The sequence below is a fragment of the Monodon monoceros genome, unplaced genomic scaffold, assembly GCF_005190385.1.
Source record: "Monodon monoceros isolate NGI ecotype Baffin Bay Population unplaced genomic scaffold, NGI_Narwhal_1 Super_Scaffold_19, whole genome shotgun sequence".
NCBI classification, from domain to species: Eukaryota; Metazoa; Chordata; class Mammalia; order Artiodactyla; family Monodontidae; genus Monodon; species Monodon monoceros.
The window spans coordinates 35,188,344-35,206,296 of NW_021703775.1; the positions used below are offsets into that span (position 1 = coordinate 35,188,344).

General features: G+C 39.5%; 1 pseudogene; it reads left to right on the top strand.

Annotated features, from left to right (window-relative positions):
• Positions 1 to 4,198: 4,198 nt before the first annotated feature.
• On the top strand, positions 4,199 to 10,647 carry LOC114900455 (annotated as a pseudogene).
• Positions 10,648 to 17,953: the final 7,306 nt, after the last annotated feature.

The following is a 17,953-nucleotide window of genomic DNA, read 5'->3' on the forward strand; positions in this document are numbered from 1 at the left end:
ATTTTCAATTATAGCCTTCTTAGATTCTTTACAGTCTAGTTTATGTGATGCAACTGATAGCATTGTGCTCTGTGTCCTTAATGCAAGGACTGAGTATAGAGTTTCCCTGGTGCTGCTTGGTACATTACCCAGACATTCTACAAGTTCATGGTTGTTTCATTGTGGAGAGCATATGATACACAATCCATCAACATTTTTATGTCTTCTTGTACGTTTTTTTTTTTTTTTGTTAGTTACCACTGCTCTGGGGTTTTGTGCTGATGAACTAAAGCTAATCTCATTAGAATTTTGTAGGTTAAAATAGAAGCCTCATAGCAATAACAGGCTGCATAAAATAGATTGAACAAGACTAGACTTTTAGTGCAGCCTCCTTCCACAGTGAGAGGATATAGATCAGGCAGGGTATCATAAACTCTGATGTGACCATACCATAATGGTCCTTTGGACCTGTTCCATAATGAAGCCCAGACCTATTTAACAAAAAACTGGTTCTCCCTATAATGCTCAGCAAGCATCATCTACAATTTACATGGCACTTTAATTAAGAAGACCACTACAACGATAAACTGGAATATAGACATTGAAATATAAACTTTCATTCCTCTCCTCCTTCCTTCCTTCCTTCCTTTTCTTCTTCCCCTTCTTCATTTCTTTCTTTACATCTTATCTTTTAACAGAAAGAATAACAGGCTACTGACAAAAACACACATTACAATAAGACGAACTATTAGAGATTGAGGAAGCTAATATCACTGGATATGCAGTCAAGAAATTCCTCTAGGTTTAGCCAAGTGTTAGAGATCAGGACCGAGGCAAGCCCAATCTCTAAAATATGCCTGAAATATGATGAAAAAAAGTTCAGCTATTTCATATCATTCAGTTTGCTTTTCTTTTGTTAAATTTAACTCTAATATTTTTTATTAACCAATAACTGTTGTGTGATCCAATTTTAATAACATCTTTATCTTCTTTTATATGTATATAGGCATAGAGAGATGTCTAGAATAACATTCACTGAAGGTTAGCAATGGTTAATTTCTGAGTGATAAGAGGGAGTAATTTTTTTGCTTTACTTGTTATACTTTTCTTAATTGCTTGAATTTTTTAAATGAGCATGTATCTTTTTTAAAAAGATCAAAATCATTATACTTTAAAAAAAGAAAATCATCGAAAACAAAGATTTTCCGCTTATCCAGCTTTCGGTTAAAAGTGACAAATATGGAATGAGAATTTACATTGTTAAGCTGTTAAATATTAAGAGAAGAAAAGTGTAAATATTGTACTTACCCAGGTGAAACAACAAAATTTAAGATGCCATGTATCAAAGTCAGAAATCACTCAAATTAGACAAGAAAAGGAAAGAAATAAATATTAAGCGTGTGAAATACAAAATACCTTGGTTTTGCTAAGGCCATTTCCTGCTCAATTAAATAAAACATTTACTGTATTATAACACTTGATTACCAGAGATTCTTGGGAGAAAACCAGCCTAGAAAAAAAAAAGAAGGTCCCAGGGGCCTAAGACTGGTTCCCCAGCTAGTCCTTGATAGCAACACAAATGATGTCTTTATTTGTGCTTTATCTCAGTGTTTTTGAAGGAGCCACTTACAGCAGAGTGAGAGAAGTTGTATGACATTAGAAATTTTGTTACTGATCATTAGAGTCAACCTTTGGCCAGAAACTGTCAATGTTATTCCCTGTGGGCAGACATCCAGAAATCTCTGACTTCCTAGAGTGAGGTCTTGAACCTGAACTTCTTACTGCATTATTGAAATTGTGGTTCTAAAAGAGCATCACTTGCAGGAAGAGTTTCTACAAACGACAGCAGCCAGTCACCAAATGCAAAGTACTCTTGGTTACACCTTTAGATTAGAGCTGTAAACACAGAGAACGATCATATCTTCCCATATAGAATATTCTTTGTGGCTTAAAAACAAACAGTAGATAATACACGGCAGGAGGAAAATTCACTTAGGTAGCAAATTCACTAATTTAAGGTATCTATTTACAAATTTGTTGTGAAACCCAATCATTTATTAATGACAGATTCATGCCTCTATTTCTTGAAAGTGATAGAAGTTTTACAGTGAACTTAAAATGTATGAAAATCAAATGAAGACACTGATGACTTAAATCTAGGCAAGCCTATCTGTCTTTAAAGTGTAAGTGAAATCCAAAGTGTTGGTGAGAATGTAGAGAAACTGGAACTTTCATACTCTTCTAGTGGGTGTATGAATTGGTAAGACCACTTTGGAAAAACTGACAGTATCTCCTAAAGCTGACTGTACACATGCCCTATGACCCAGCCATTCTACTCCTAGGTATGCACTCAACAGAAATGCAGCAAATGACATATGAGCATATTTGTAGAAACACTTTTTCTAATGACCTCAAAGTGTAGATGACCCAAATGCTCATCAACAGTAGAATGAATAAACAGTAGTATGGTCACACAGTGGAATACTGTACAGCAGAGAATGAACAAACTCTATACACAATTGTGAGTGAATCTCATAATGTTGATCAAAAGAAGCCAGACACAACGTAGTACATACTGTGATTCCATTTGTATAAATTGCGAAAACAGGCAAGACAAATCTATGACGTTAGAAGCCAGGATGTTGGTTATCCTTGGGTTTAAAATTGTGAAAGGGGTGAGGGAGATTTCTGGGAGCTGGTGATGTTCTATTTCTTGCTCTGGGTGCTGGTTAGATACGTATATTCAATTTGTGAAAATTCAATGACCTGTACACTTAAGATATATGTACTATTCTGTTTATCTGTTGTATTTTAATAGAAAGTTAAAAAACAAAAATGTAAAAATATTTATTCTTTATGACAGATTTAAATTGCCCTCACTTATTACTATGTCTATAGCTATGAATATAATCAGTATTTGTTGTTCAGGCAATATTTGGTCTTTGACCAAGGTACAGATTAAAAAATTCAAATATACATATGCTTGAAAAATCACCATTTATTTTTAAAAGTGATAGGATTGAACATAAGTAGACAAAAATTGAATTGCTTTCTTATTTTGTCACAAACAGCCCAGCCTTTTTCATTTCCCACTTCTAGATTTAGCTGATATCAGGCAAATCTATGTGCATGGCGGAAAAGATGGTGGTAATCTCATGAATAATCAATTGTCAATAGTAACCATAATGAAAAATAAGGACCTGAGTATTAGAAACACCATTTACTGAACACTTTGTTGTAATATTATAGATAAACCAAGTATTATAAGTGAAACAAAGTGAGTAATACAGTCATCTCCCTGAATCAGGCTGAAGAAGGATTTTCACCTGCAATACTGAGACTCAGCTTTCAAATTCAAAAGCCAGACAGGTAACTAGAATAAGTAAAATAGGCCAGATGAAATACAATGGGGTCTGGTGATGGGGTTTGGGAAAACCATAGAACCCGCAAAAAGTGGTTCTCAGAGTCTGTCCCCAGACCAGAAACACATCAGGAACTAGGTAGAAATTCAAATTATCAGACCCCAACCAAGATCAACTGAATCAGAGACTGAGGGTGGAGCCCAGCAATCTGAGTTTTAATAAGCTTGATTCTGACACATGTTCATGTATGAGAACTATTGATTTAGATGTATTCTGATTCAAATATTTTTAAAAAATCATGTGGGTTTTAAAAAAAATCATCTGGCCAGATTTGGCCACAGGCTACCAATTCATAACTTCTGATGAGAATCATATAAAAAACATAAACTTGAATTTTGTATGTCAATTCTGTGATTCCCTTTTATAAGATAAAGAAAGATACTATGTGGTAATGCTTGAACCTAAGTTTTCTCCTCCCTAGTGTTCAGGCATATCTGGGCATTCCTGGGGTCTGGTGGAGGTGGGCCCTCTGGAATTCTATTTATAAGACAACTCAAGTTGCTTCCAAAGAAGAACTAACCCAGTAGAAGAAAGAACCAAATTACAGAGGTTGCATTAAGGGCAGCAGATGGAGTTGAATATATCTGAGTACATCATGGTGTCTGCCACTCAGATTGTTTGCAGCCCAGCCTGGTGGACTCATTCATTCTTTCAACAAATAGCTATTGAACAGTCTGTCCCTGAGTCCTGTGACCCCAGCACAGCTGTAATATAAGATCTAGTAAGAGCTAATGGAGCTGTTTGTTTTGTTTTGTTTTGCTAATCTTAGGACACAGGGAGTGCAGCTTATCAGTGGTATGACTGTTGGTGCCAGGACTGTCAACACTTCCAATGCCTTGAAGTTGGACTTCAGCCTTGCAGACCTCCTAGCATACAGTGGCAGTGCCTTTGGTGAGCAGCGATGACATAGCTTGGAAGTTGGCAGCAGCTGTTTTTAACAGGCAAGGAGAACTCTGAATACCATTTGGCAGCCTATTCTTGGAGTGCACATGCGACATCCCTGGGTACCCTGATTTAGGGGCAGTAGAGGATGAACCCTCTAGCAGAGGTAAAGAAATGCTATTTTGTAGCTATGGTTCTTACTATGTGTAACATAAGTTACACATGGAAAAACACTGAGTCCTCAATGGAATCTATGACTTTTTTTTTTCTTTTTTGACTTGGCAGCGTTTAAAGAAACTACATGTTGCTTTTTGTGATAAGGTTAAAGTATGTGCTTGCAGTGAACAAGGTAGACTTAAAGATCAAATCTCAAACATTTGGTTTCCTTTTTTAAAATAAAACGTGGTGAGATTATTGTAGGCTTTGGGACATGAGGTTTGAAAAATCACAGCACACATTACTAATTTTTTTTCTCTCTCTCAAAACATCCCTAAAAAAATGAAACAATATTGCTGATGAGCTGTTTTTTGGCACCAACAAGCAGCTTACTGCAAAGGAAAAAGAACTTTGGAAACAGCTACTCCTTTCCTGCCAGAATTTTGAGAGATTGATGACCTTTTCCTTCATTTCTGCAATGCCTATAGGCTGCAGATTTTCAGTAACTTCCTGAAATCCCAAATTGAATTCTATTAAAAACACATTTGTTATTCTACACACAAAAAAATGTTTGGAGTTTGGAGACCACAAATCTCTGTAAGACCTACGGAATTCCTCAAAGTAACCAGAATTTTCCAGAAAGAGTCAAGTAGTTGCTACATTACATTTAACTCAGTGTTTTATGACACCTAATGAGCAAGGTGTGTGGTATGTCAATATTCCAACTAGATAGCAATAACTTGCTATTGATTTATGTAAAATATATATATATATACATATATATATCTTGCAGATTTCCAATTTTCTGGTAGAGCCATATTTTTTTTCATGATTGCTATTTGTTTGAAACCCATTTTTTTAAGCCCAAGCAAATTGAGTTATTTTATTTTGATACTTCACTTCTAGCCAACCCAGAGTATCCACAGTGGAATGTGAGTTAGGGGGTGGGGGCAGGGATCAGGAGATTTGAGTTCTAACCAGCCAAGTTTCCCTGGACAGGTCAGTTCCCGCTTTGGTGCTCAGTTTCACTCTTGGTAAAGTTTGAGGTGGGACAAATTGACCCAGAGTTCTGTGATTAGTCCAAAGTTCTGTGACTAGGGTTCCACATTCCTTAACCTCTGGATTATGAGAGCTCTCCCTGAAGAATCCTAATGACGGATTCAGTATTTGAAGGAGAAAAATTCACCTTGAGAGGACTTTAAGAAGCTATTGATATTACATACTTTTTTTTTTTTAGAGAGAGAGCTGGGGTAATTTTCTGTGTACATTTGGGCACAAGTGACGTGTTGTTAGCAATCAATCAAAGGCTTATTTCTATATTAACTTAATAGAATTTAGTTTCCTGGAATGCAAATTAGTAACAGGAATATGAAACATTTATTTGATTCTGTTTTTATAATGTTTATTTCCTCCATGCCCTCTCCTTCCAACTCTCACCTGGCCTCTTCTCCCTAACCCTTTTTACACATGATTTTATACTTGGGTTATCAGCTTAATCTCAAATTCAGCTCTTCTCGCGTTACTTTCCTGCTCAAAACCTTAATACCTTTCTGTTTACTGCATTGTAAAATACAAACTCCTCATGGCACACAGAGTCCTGTACCATCTGACACAGTGCAGCATCCCACCATTGTGGCCCATTACTCCTTTTACCTTAGCCTTTCAAGTTCCCTGCTCTTTCTTTCCATGCCCAGAATTTTTCTGGCTCTCTGCCTTTGTCCCATTGATTCTTGCTTCCTGTTTTCACTTGTTCAGATTCTACCTATTCTTAAAATTTAAGGCCAAGGTTCTGCTACCAGCTTTTCTTGATCTCTCCTAAATGTAGGCAACCTCTTTTTTCTGAGCTCCCATGGCAACTTACCTGCATTTCTCTCATAGCAGTTATCACTTTCTACTCTATATTTCTACTCTACTCTATAAATATATTACAGATATTTATGTTCATATCAATCTTCCTCACTAGATAATCAGCTTTATGAAGTCAGAAGCAATGTCTGTTCCATATTTGTAGCCCTCGAAGTACCTGGCATGTAGCAGTTCCTCCACAAATGTTTGTTCGATGAATAAAAAATATCAGAGCAGGGCTTCCCTGGTGGCGCAGTGGTTAAGAATCTGCCTGCCAATGTAGGGGACACAGGTTTAAGCCCTGGTCTGGGAAGATCCCACATGCCACAGAGCAACTATGCCCGTGTGCCACAACTACTGAGCCTGTGCTCTAGAGCCCGCGAGCCACAACTACTGAAGCCCGAGGGCCTAGAGCCCGTGCTCCGCAACAAGAGAAGCCACTGCAATGAGAAGCCCGCGCACTGCAACGAAGAGTAGCCCCCACTCGCCGCAACTAGAGAAAGCTGCTCGCAGCAACAAAGACCCAAAGCAGCCAAAAATTAATTAATTAATTAAAAAAAAATCAGAGTTACCATGGGAAATTTCTCTATTTATCTATTATCTATATGGCTATCTATCTATCCTATGATTTTTCAGCCTATTTCTGGTTTCAGTGAGGAAAGTCAGGAAAAAAAGAAAAATGAGAAAGGTACAATAACTTAAACCGCTGGTTTAGCATGTAGTTAATATCTAGTTCCCTTCCTTCAAGCATTGTGCTGTAGTCAGCTTTCAAAAGTGATTTAGGATCACATGAGTTTGTGTACTGTGATGTTCAAATGTTTGTGAAAACTGATGCAGCTCTATGAAAAAGATCAACACTAACTCTGCAGATGCGTCACACAAATTTTAATCTGGTGAGGTGAAGAATTCACTTGAGACGTTGCTACATGTGGGGCACTGAAAAAAGTTGTGGCCTCTTTTTCTTTCTTTGCGGGGGTGGGGCAAAGAACAGCCATTCAATGGAAAACAGACAGATGACTCACCATAGGGCTCATGATAGATATAGATATATATACACACATATATATTAAAGTGGTTATATATTTATATATATATAATGCTATATTAATTACATAATATTTATATAGTATATACAATATATAAATGTATATTTGTATATATAAAAAAGACTTTATTCATTTCTATACCTTCTGTGATATTTGCCAAGTTTTGGACAAATTCTTTATCTTAAAATTAATCTTGGGACTTCCCTGGCGGTCAAGTAGTAAAAAATCCACCTTACAATGCAGGGGATGTGGGTTCGATCCCTGGTCAGGGAACTAAGATCCCACATGCCATGGGGCAACTAAGCCTGTGCGCCACAACTACTGAGCTAGCGCTCCTCAGTTAGAGAGTCCACATGCCACAAGCTACAGAGCCCATGCGCCCTGGAGCCTGCGCGCCACAACTAGAGAGAGAGAAGAAAAAAAACCCGCACGCCACAACTAGAGAGATACCCGTAAAGATCCCACAGCCTCAGTGAAGATCCCGCATGCCACAACTAAGACCCGATGCAGCCAAAAAAAAAATTAAGTAAATAATAAATCTTAAAATAATAAAATTAATCTTAAGAGCCTCACATCACATACTTGAAATAAAAGCTTTTATTTGTATATTGGCTTATAATTTTTCAAGCACTTCCATCCTTATTAACTCATTTGATTCTCATGTTTTATTTCCAAACATATATTTTACACCTATTTATAATTGTTCATCCATCATGAAAATGGAAAAATTCCATTTCTTATAAATGCAGTGGGTTTGTCTGCTGGCCCTTTATTTGCTTCACTCTTCTCTTTCTAATATATTTTATCCATATAGCAACAGTTTTCCTGACTTTCTACATCTGTAGTTCTTCCTGTTTCTGATTTCCCACTCTTTATTTTTAAGATGCTGATTTGTTCTTCATCTTTCTCCTTCCTCTGAGAAAGACCCATAAGTTTTTTCTTTGGAACTGTAATTCATTTCTTCCTTCCCCTTAATCTTTTTTTTTAAGGCAATGCCAATTTTTTTTTTTAATTTATTTTTGGTTGTGTTGGGTCTTCGTTTCTGTGGGAGGGCTTTCTCCAGTTGTGGCAAGTGGGGGCCACTCTTCATCGCGGTGAGCGGGCCTCTCACTATCGCGGCCGCTCTTGTTGTGGAGCACAAGCTCCAGATGCGCAGGCTCAGTAATTGTGGCTCACAGACCCAGTTGCTCCGCGGCATGTGGGGTCCTCCCAGACCAGGGCTCGAACCCACGTACACTGCATTGACAGGCAGATTCTCAACCACTGCGCCACCAGGGAAGCCCCCTTCCCCTTAATCTTGACTGACTCCAAAGATATTTAGTTGTAACCCATGCAATGGTAGTTGCTGCCCCTTAACTTGAACATTTTTATTGGAGAATCATTGTTTGCTAAAACATTTAGTAAGATATTTTTGTTTTATATTATATTTAATATAAACCATATTTATTAATTTGTTCTCTTATTTTCTATAGCTTCAAAGATTGTTTTAATACTCAGATTTATTGTTTATTCTTTTATAAATATACATCTCCTTTAAGAGTTCTTTGATAATTTCCTATCACACTTTTTAGGTCCTCAGTCTTTACATTCCATTGATAATCCTTCATCATACTTCTGGAAAGACATCTGTCTTCTATATTTACAAATCTTTCTTTAGCAGGATTTGCTGTTTCATCTTGGGCAGGGTGGAATTTGAAGCTTGATCTCTAATTGTTGCATTTTCTTCCCTTTCAGAGTGAATGCCCATTCTTTTTTTTTTCAGCCACACCACGCAGTGTGTGGGATTTTAGTTCCCCAAGCAGGGATCGAACCTGCACTCCCTTCATTGGAAACACAGAGCCTTAACCACTGGACCGCCAGGGAAGTCCCGATGCCCATTCTATACTTTACAGATTTAGTGCTATCATATTCCTCTTTATGTCCCATTGTTTTATTATTATTGGCATCCATACCTGTTTTTTTTTTTTTTGCGGTACGCGGGCCTCTCACTGTTGTGGCCTCTCCCGTTGCGGAGCACAGGCTCCGGACACGCAGGCTGAGCGGCCATGGCTCACGGGCCCAGCCGCTCCGCAGCATGTGGGATCTTCCCGGACCGGGTCATGAACTCGTGTCCCCTGCATCGTCAGGCGGACTCTCAACCACTGCGCCACCAGGGAAGCCTGTTTATATTGCTTATTCTTTATATGTTTTAAATGCTCACATTCCTTTTTTTTTTTTTTTTGGCCAAATGATGCCATTTAGCTATAACTGCATAACAACACCTCCTTTTCATATCTTCCCCTGAAGTTTCTTGGACTTGGCTGGCACTTTCTTGTGAGAGGGTCTACACACCATAACACCAGAAAGACCTATGGTCACATGAAGCTTTAACTAGCTCCCTTCTTTCCTCATTTTTTCCTGGAGAGTGGGGATTGGGTTCATGTGCCAGTGTAACATCCTTACCTATTTTAGCAGTTTAACTGGCACTTTCTGGCTCTTCGTAGTCTCAAAGAGAAAATCATCATTGGTCCATGCCCAAAACTTTTCTTTATCTAAACAAAACAAGTAGTCTTCCTCTGACCTTCCTTTGGTGTCTTAACCCTTCTCTCACTAGTCCCTTTTCTTTTGCTTACCTTGTACCATTTGATTATACGTCTGAATCCTTCAATGGACTGCAAACTCTTTTGAAGACAAAAGCTAGATTGTATTTTTGCTACCTTCCACATCCTAATGCTGCAGCACAGCTGAAAAGGCAATAACAGTCATGCTCTGGAGCTGTGAGCTAAACCAGTAGAAGCAGACTTGTACCTTTGTACCCCAGAAGCAGGGGAAGCAGGACTGTAAGCTATTGTCTAGTATGATTTGCTTGGGGAAAAAAAGCCAAAGAAAAGATGAACCTTGTGGAGATTCTGTCCCCAGCAAGCCAGGAGGACAAGAAGACAAAACCCATCACATCACCACCATCCTACCCATGTCACCATGATGGGATTGGAGCTTTCTCCTCCAGTCACTTTTCAGCTCCAGGCTGGCTCTGAACCTGTGTTTCTCAGGCCAGGAATGTTATGATGCTTCAGACTGTCCTTCAGACAGGAGCCCTGAGAGGAGGAGTAAGTGGAGGAGTAGGAAAAGGAGGAAGAGGAGGAACATAATGATGATGTAGATGTATCCCTAGAGGAGGAGACCCCTGTCAAACAAGTCAAGAGGCTAGTACCCCAGAAACAGACGAACATTACTGAGGAAGAAAAGGTGGAAAAAGAAGAGAAGCAGTGAGAACCAGTCTTAAAGACAAGAGCCCTGTGAGAAGGGCCAAACCTGAAAAGCTGGGATCCAAGAAATGAGGAACCAGGAATGGCTTAGCTGCAGTGACTGAGAGAGGGTCTGCAAGTGGGCCTTCCTTGGAGTGTGCTGCAAACTTAGGGTGCCCCCCAGTCCCCCTCCATTTGAGTCTGAAGGTGATGGAAGTGTTGTGGAAGGTGCAATACAAGAGCCGTCACCCCCAGCTATCTAGTTTCAGCAGCACCTGGAGAGAAGAGCCCTGACCTCAGCGCTACAGTAAAGTTTGCTTTGCCAGGAATTTTTTTTTTAAGTATCCAACACTTAGCACAGTACATTATACATTATAATGTTTTTTTTAACATCTTTATTGGAGTATAATTGCTTTACAATGGTGTGTTAGTTTCTGCTTTACAACAAAATGAATCAGTTATATATATACATATGTTCCCATATCTCTTCCCTCTTGCATCTCCCTCCCTCCCACCCTCCCTATCCCACCCCTCTAGGTGGTCACAAAGCACCAAGCTGATCTCCCTGTGCTATGCAGCTGCTTCCCACTAGCTATCTACCTTATGTTTGGCAGTGTATATATGTCCATGCTTCTCTCTCGCTTTGTCACAGCTTACCCTTCCCACAGTACATTATACATTATAATGTTTCAGCAAAATATTTGTTAAATAAGTTTTTTTTGGTTTATCTTAAGTTCATCAGGTAGCTACTTCTCACTTTTTGCCATACCACTGGAACTTTTGTCTTGCTTTCTTCTCTTTTGCCAGTTTTCTAACAGTATTTCTGCAAAACTGCATTACTGTGGGTACAGGGTTGCCTTTTGGATGATGAAAATGTCTTGGATCTAGTTAGAAGTGATGATTGCTCAATACAGTGAAATGTGCTAAATGCAACTGAATAGTACACCTTTTAAAATGTTAATGGTTAATTTATGTTATATGAATTTCACCTCAATTTAAAAAAAACTGCATTACTTGAGTTAGTAACACAAAGAACCACCACTTTGTAAACAGTCTCATTCTTGTCTTTTTTTTTAAATTTTTTTTTATTATTCTTATCTTTTAAAATGCTACTAATATTTCTCTTGCAGGGACCTGGCTCTTTCACCTTTCTCCCACATGCCACTGAAAACAGCAGCGAAAGGTGGGTCTGGGCGACCGTCTAAAGGCTTTGTGGGACTCAGCAGTGAGGTCATCAGCATTTGGTCACAATTTATTCGTTAGCTATCATTAATACAGTAAGTCATTTTTGCTCATTTAATGACACTCCATATTCGTGCCCATTCTTTCTCTTCCTTTTTCTCAGCATCTTTTCTGGCTCTTGAATCAGTTCCCTAAAGAATGCTGTCACCTATCTCTTGGAGACTTTTTAAGAAGATACTACTCCTAGAGGACTTCAGTCCTTATGGGATTACTTGTTCCTGATACAGATCTGACCATTTCTACTCCTTTTTATTTTTGTTGGGGAGGGGTAGAAAATCAATCTCTGGAAATAGAAGGGAGAAAAATTTTCCTTCCTGTGGGTTTTTGGAGTCAGACAGCCTCAGGTCAGATCCTTGTGCTGTCACATACTAGCTGTGTGATCTTGAGTCTGTCATTTGGGCAAGTCAATTTCTTCATGTGAAAACTGGGTAAAAGCTTCCTACTAAGGTCCTTGTGGAGATTGAATCTGATAATGCATATAAGTGTCCCTTGAGGGCGCACACGTGCATGTGTATGGGTGTCTGTGTGCAAACTTAATTTACTTTCTAATTCTCTCCTAGTATCAGAAGCTACTCCACCTTCCTTATTACAAACACTGAGTGACAATTGCTTTTATCTGCTCCCTGCCTGGGGCATTGTCTCTTTCTTCCGTCCCCACTATGTATAAACAAATGCCAGTCAAGGAAGCACCCAGGTGGAAAACTGAGCATGGACTGTATTTGATTAGCATTGTAAAAAAAACCCACAGGAGTAGGTATCAGACACAGGAAGAAAAGGAAAAGCAACCTCTGTGTGATAAAACTTATAATTCCTCTTTGTAATCTTTATTTTTTGGTAGGAAGTGTTTTTCATTGCACAAAAATAGCATATAGAACTTAAATATTGTGCAGAAATTTGGTTATAATGGCTGTATCCCTTTAATCTAGGGAGGAGGAGGAGGGAAAGCCTTGAACTGTAGATGAAAGTTATTCCACGTGTTAAATAAGGAAATAGAAATTTGAGTTGTGCAATATTTCCGATTTGTTTTTAGCATGAAGGGGAAATTGCCTGATGTGTTATCAGGAGGCAGAAAGGTTCAGGGAAAGAACTCTGGATTGAGGATCAGGAGATGCAGGTCCTGGCCCTGCCACTAACTGAGTGACCTTGACAGACCACTTCTAGCTGGACCTATTTATTCATCTGGAAAATGCAAGCACTGAGTCAAACCTCTCCCCCTGCCCCCACCTGTTTTAACTCAAGAACTGCTTTTTACAGAACAACTCCACTCTCCAGGAATTTTTTAAATCTTTTATTGTTTTGTGTGGTATATTACGAAATGCTTACAGGTTAAAAAAGCATTGTAGAATAGTGTTTTAATAGAAATATATTAATATAATTTTAATAAAACCACTAATATATAACCAGAATATATTTCCTTTTTTTTTAACTTGTTTATTTATTTATTTGGCTGCGTTGGGTCTTCGTTGCTGCACGCAGGCCTTCTCTAGTTGCAGCGAGCAGGGGCTACTCTTCATTGTGGTGGCTTCTCTTGTTGAGGAGCACGGGCTCTAGGCGCGCAGGCTTCAGTAGTTGTGGCTCGTGGGCTCTAGAGCACAGGCTCAGTAGTTGTGGCGCATGGGCTTAGTTGTTCTGTGGCATGTGGGATCTTCCCGGACCAGGGATCGAACCCGTGTCCCCTGCATTGATAGGTGGATTTTTAACCACTGTGCCACCAGGGAAGTCCCTATTTCCTTTTATGACAACATTGAATTAGAAAACACTGAGTCATATTATCTCCGTGTCAGTGTTTTATTTAGAATACATTTTTTCAAAGAAAAATTTTATTTAGTAAAATATGGCACTATAATTGATTTTTACTTTGACCCTGATATTGTAGGGAATATCATGATTTTGGATAATATGGAGTGGACTCTTTGGGAGTATAACTGTCTTTTGTTCAAAAGCTGTACAGAATATGTCAATGTATATTCTTACAAAATATAGATTAAGGATTTTTTTGGGTGAAATATGTAATTCTTGGTGCTGGTTATAAATAGAGATTGGATGAATAGTTAGGTGGAGTGTAAGTTTATTGTAACTTCCAAATTATTTTCAGTCTGTGTTCCTGAGACCATATATTGAAAATTGCCTTGATACCTGCTGGAAGGCATCCCCTTGGAATTCAGAGATAAGCTGTTCTGAGTGGCATATGAGAGGGGTGTTGAGTGGAAGAATGCCAGTGGCACATTCAAGTCTAGATACCCTGCTTGCTGGTGGAGTAACTGGGTAAATCACTTAACCTTGAGCCTCAGTTTCCTCATCTGTAAAATGAGGGTAATTGTATATCTATTGATACTTCCTGGGGTTGTCATAAGTCTTAAATAAAATAAAGTATACAGCATTACTTTGAAAAAGCATCACATGAATGTTGTTATCATATAGCATTTGGCAGGGCCCAGACCAGGGGGAGGTGAGTAAGGTGCCGGGGCTCAACTTTTAAGGAGGCCCTCGCTCTCAGATCTGACCCTGCGCTTGACCCATCCTGAGAGTGCGTACCTCCTTAAATGTAGGGCCAGCAGGCTTCTCACTCATCTTGCCCTAGTCCAGGCCCTGGTGTTTGGCCAAGCACAGCTCCTGTGAATAGGAGCTATACAGCTTTAGATGTGGGTCTGGTTTCTGAAAGACTTTTTTTTTTTTTTTGCGGTACGCGGGCCTCTCACTGTTGTGGCCTCTCCTGTTGCGGAGCACAGGCTCCGGATGCGCAGGCTCAGTGGCCATGGCTCACGGGCCCAGCCGCTCTGCGGCATGTGGGATCTTACCGGACCGGGGCACGAACCCGTGTTCCCTGCATCGGCAGGCGGACTCTCAACCACTGCGCCACCAGGGAAGCCCTGAAAGACTACTTTTGTTGTTGTTTCTTACATTGAGGTAGGTTAGGAGCAGCTGTTCCTTCTCCCTCAAAGCTATAAAGCTGCTGCTTGGATAAAACAATCCTCTAACTTCCTTTTTTTTTCTTTTTCTTTCTTTCTGTTCCCTTATTATGTTACTCATATACCTGTGCATGGTTAGATGTTACAAGATATATTCATTTTATCTTCAGATATTCTTCTGGAGATAGTGTTACATTATGATGGACTGCTAAAAAATACCATGTCTGCATTATTGTCTTCTGGAATTTGCAGTACTGGGGGATCTTTTAACTTCATCTTCTTTAAATCGCTTGCTTTCAAGGTAGAAGCAATTTACTTGTCAAGTAAAAAGATGTTGCAAGGTTATCATAAAAAATTCCAGAGGTGAATGGGTATGAAAGCAGTTCTTCTAGGCTCAGAGCCAGTCCTAGAAACAAAAATGAATTGCCCCTCTGCACAAACAGATTTTTCAAGATCTGTTCACATGCCCACATGTGTCTGACTGAGGTGGGCTTTTCTGGGTAACCATTCAGTGACAAACCTCTCATTGAGTTCTTTAAACAAGGGAGGCTAGTGTTAATGGTTAGTTTTAGAACTTTTAAAAGTTGCTCACTAGGAGAGTTTTACAGTTTGTTGCCATATTTCCTTTGAGTTTCCTCATGCTGCTGTTAAAAGGTTTGACCCACTCTTAAATTTTGCCCCACTATGCCCTATACTTACCTTCTAAATCTTTGCAGATACCCAGATATGATTAATGATATTTTGAAGCTAAATCTGTCACAGAGGAATTATGATTTTTTTTAATATGAAAATATAGTCAGGCTCAATGATTAGTAAAATCTGAAGAGGCAAGAGAAAAGAGAGAGATTCCCCAGGAATATGACCTACAGTAAAAGTATTGATGAGGTTCTTTCAGAGTGCATTTTTTGCCCTTTAGTAGTTAAGAAGGAGAAGAAAAAAAGGCATAAGATCATTTTTTAAATCTATTGATTTAATGGAAAATTAGAACATAGATTAAATGTGGCCCTTTTAGACCATTTTTTTTCCCTATTGTGAAAGGTAAATACATGTATGGGCAAGAATTTCAGAATAGCAATAAACAACTACATCAAACTATTGGATTGGCCAAAAAGTTTGTTCGGGTTTTTCCATAACATCTTATGGATGGAAGATGCATCATTCAGGGTTTTTTCCTTTATTACTCAGCAGTGTGTATTTGGGGGGGTTATAATTTATCTCTCATAGGACTTTCTCAAACTGGGCAGGACATAATAAGCCATGTGCTAGTTGTGTGAGTTGTTAATTAAGGATAAAGGAATTTCAAATTAAAGCACAGGTAGCAAATCTGGTAAAATGCCACACAAATTTACTAGAGGTTTAAAATGGACACTATGCTAGACATTGAAGTTATGGGGGATTTTTTTCTCCTTTTTTTATGTTTTTGAACTTTGCCAAGTTTTCTTAGTGAGCATACTACTTTTATAATAAAAAAAAGTAGAGGAAAAATAAAAATATTTTCATATAACAGTACAGCTCACCAGTAGTTCAAGTAAGGGGGCGGTGGAAGGTATACTTGGGTAGAGTCCAAACTGGTATTAATATGCCTTCACTCATCCATAATTCAGCAACTATTTATAGAATGTCAACTACCGTGCAAAGCACTGTGTGAGGGCTGGGCAGCTAATGATGAACTCCAGTGTGGAGCTTCTGCTCTAGGAGAGTTCTTCAGTTAGCATTATGATAAGGACTACAAAGAAATAAGTTTCTTTTTTTTTTTAAATAAATTTATTTATTTATTTAATTTTGGCTGTGTTGGGCCTTCGTTGCCCTCACGGGCTTTCTCTAGTTGCGGCGAGTGGGGGCTACTCTTCGTTGCGGTGCGCGGGCTCCTCATTGCGGTGGCTTCTCTTGTTGCAGAGCACGGGCTCTGGGCATGCGGGCTTCAATAGATGTGGCATGTGGGCTCAGTAGTTGTGGCTCGCGGGCTCTAGAGCACAGGCTCAGTAGTTGTGACGCACAGGATTAGCTGCTCCGTGGCATGTGGGATCTTCCTGGACCAGGGCTCGAACCCGTGTCCCCTGCATTGGCAGGCGGATTCTTAACCACTGTGCCACCAGGGAAACCCACGAAATAAGATTCTAAGAGAGTTTATAATAGCAGAACCTGACCAGGCCAGAGGGTAGGGAGGTCGAGGAAGGTGGCTGTGAGGAAGTTTCCGTTCTGAAGGGTGAGCAGGAATTAGCCAAGTAGGAGGGGTGGGGAAAAGGAAGCATTCTAAGTGGAGGGAATGGTTTCTGGGAAGGCCCAGAAATTGGAAAAGCATGTCAAGAAACTGCAAATCCGTCATGGCTGGAGCCAGGAGAGTGAGGGAGTTACTGATTGTGAAATTTATTTTTTTAGGACTTACATTTTTAAAAGAACATTCTGGCTGTTCTGTAGATTGCGGACTAGAAGGTGCAAAAGGTGAGACAGGGAACCCTGGAGAAGGCTATTACAGTGATCCAGCTGAGAGATCATGGTGGCCTGGCATCCGGCTTGGGGCATAATAGACAAATTCCAGAGACAATACAGGAGGCAGAATTGTAAAGAGTTGCTGCTTGGTTGGTTATGGGAGACAGGAAGTTGTCAAGAATGACTCTCAGAATTTCTGACTTTAATAACTAGGTAGATGGTGGTGTTACTGAACTAGAGGACATGGGAAGTTTAGAAGGGAAGGACATGAGTTCTGTTTGGACCATAGTGGATTTTAAGGTAGCTCTGAGACATTCCAGTGGAGGTGTCAAATAGTGAGATATAAAGATCTGGAAATCACAAGAATATAGTAGCAGCAGCCTCAGACAATACTCATTGTCAGGAAGGTGAAATCATCTTAATTCCCAGGAGGTCAAGCCAGTTAGTTGCTATGTGGGGCTACTGGTAAGTAGCCCCTTAGAAATGTGGGTAGAAGCACATTTACAAAGTGTCCCATACATCCCTGTGTACTCTCTAAGGAAGGGATATCTTCATAGTTTGTGAATGAGGAAACTGAGGCTAAGAGGAGTTACTTGATCTGTCTGAGGCCATTCATCTCATCAGTAGTGAAGAGGGGCATATCAGTCTGGGTCTCAACCACAAACGGGTGGCAAACTTGAAGGAAGATAATTCAAGGAGGGGATGTTTGTTTTACAAAGGATTACCAAATAAGGATGCAAAGTGGGGGACCATGAGAAATAGTTCAGTAAACTGGGGCTAGTAGCAGCTGAGCTGTTGTGAACACCCCTAGAATCAAA